Raw genomic sequence first — 229 nt, 5'->3', positions numbered from 1 at the left:
ATAGATAGATAGATAGATAGATACGCACACATACCTTACACACACATACAAACTTCTCTGTATGTGTGTGTGTGTGTGCGTACGCGCGCGCCTTTTTTTGTACAGAAAGAATTTTGTCTCCAATTTTTATTGCCCTAGGAGGTCAAAAGTCACTGTTCTGGGTACAAAATAACCAAGTTTTCGACAACGCCATATATATGTATATATATATATATATATATATATATAT

The sequence above is a fragment of the Octopus bimaculoides genome, chromosome 7 (assembly GCF_001194135.2).
Source record: "Octopus bimaculoides isolate UCB-OBI-ISO-001 chromosome 7, ASM119413v2, whole genome shotgun sequence".
Taxonomy (NCBI): Eukaryota; Metazoa; Mollusca; class Cephalopoda; order Octopoda; family Octopodidae; genus Octopus; species Octopus bimaculoides.
This window is presented reverse-complemented; position numbering follows the sequence as displayed.